General features: G+C 33.3%; 1 long non-coding RNA gene across 1 annotated transcript; it reads right to left on the minus strand.

Annotated features, from left to right (window-relative positions):
* Window positions 1-789: 789 nt before the first annotated feature.
* LOC109592362 (uncharacterized) lies at window positions 790-1,574 on the minus strand. The gene is made up of 3 exons (XR_002190312.1): window positions 1,500-1,574; window positions 1,297-1,455; window positions 790-866 (listed from the first exon to the last, which is right to left on the minus strand). It is a non-coding gene; the product is annotated as an uncharacterized LOC109592362 (long non-coding RNA).
* Window positions 1,575-1,669: the final 95 nt, after the last annotated feature.

Here is a 1,669-nt window from a genome sequence, read left to right on the forward strand (position 1 = left end):
GAATAAGAAATATATCAATGAAATTATTAAAGAATCATACTATGCACAAGTTTAAAAACTCAGATTCTGCTATATGCATTAAAACAACTGCTAAGCACTTGCAAGTTAGGTTCACAAGATATACAAATGTATAAAAACATACAAATACACACAAAAAGGGATAGAACATTATTTAGTAGTTTCAATTATACACAACACAGCATATCATATATAGCCCCAATTTTTGTTGTGTATAAAAATTGGCATCTTCATTAGTAGTCATTGAATGACAAACTAATTATCATTAATCATACATGGTAATACATCATAACACCATGTGCTGACATGACAATTATTTACTTTTTTAAAAAATAGCAAACTTTCAAACAACAAAATATTGGAACAATATGGCAGTTGTGGCTCATAACTGTTAGATACTCATTAATTCTATACTGTAAATTGCTATTCATACCTAGTTCCATGTGGCCCAATAGTGTACACACTACATTACTCTCTAGTGTACTCCATCTATCATAGCTTGACCAACTATTTCTACCATAACCACAGATAGTCCCCCATACTTTATTGATACATATTTCAACTCGTCCTTCATATTCTGTTTGGCCACCTGCCAGTCTTATATCGCCATCAACACAATCGTCCTTTTGGATATCAACACCTATAATATCATGACAATATAGTGCACTGAATCAAAATAAGATGCTTACTTTGGCACACAACCAATGCATCATTATTGGTAAGGCAAGTGTGATGCCCTCCATTATATGAACAGTTCAAAATTCCAGCCTCAGTTCCAGTACAGTTTAAATCGATAATATGATGTGGCCATACTGAAGTGGAATAATATCCTGAGACAGCTATAGCTCCTGCAATAAGTAAAAAGGCTATAATTATGAGCAAGTAGAGATTCTTATATTTTAGCAATAATAATTAAGTTATTACTGTTATGCCACAACATGGATTATATGGAATTGAATTTATCAAACGGACCAAAATTGTTTCAATCCTTTAATATAAGCCATAGATAGTAAATAACAACTGGCATTATTTACTAGAATAGCCCATAGTAAAGACACTGACAAGCACATTTCTACCAAACCTATTATCAGGTTAAACATAAACTGTTACTAAAAATGTATGTAGTAAGTGAAGCCCTTAATGATCAAGTTAGTTTGTACGAGTGATTTGTCTATATCTATGAGTATGGCTAGGGGGCAGAGTCCCTTAATGTTTTACATCATTTTAGTTATAATAATTACATGTATCATTATTATTTGGTAGAAACGACAAACCTACCATAAGGTGAATATCCTAACTGATTACATATGACACTAGCATCATTATTGTCCCAGAAATCACTGCAAACTGTTCCCCAGGTACCATTAACACATACTTCCACACGACCAGTAGACAAAGTTCCTCCCTGTAACCTTACAGTGCCATGCTCACAGATAGCTACAAGTATAGTGATACATTATGTTATTAATAGAAAAACTTACGTTCACACTTTAACCCAATATCATAATAATGACTAGAACACTGTGAATTAACAACAGTAAACACGCTCCTTTGACATTCAAATAATAAATCTTCCAATCCAGCACAATGCACGTATCCAAGAAACACAGGACCAGTACCTTGACCATATTGACTACTGCCATACTGCACT

The sequence above is a fragment of the Amphimedon queenslandica genome, unplaced genomic scaffold, assembly GCF_000090795.2.
Source record: "Amphimedon queenslandica unplaced genomic scaffold, v1.1 AMPQUscaffold_5469_Cont22562, whole genome shotgun sequence".
Taxonomy (NCBI): Eukaryota; Metazoa; Porifera; class Demospongiae; order Haplosclerida; family Niphatidae; genus Amphimedon; species Amphimedon queenslandica.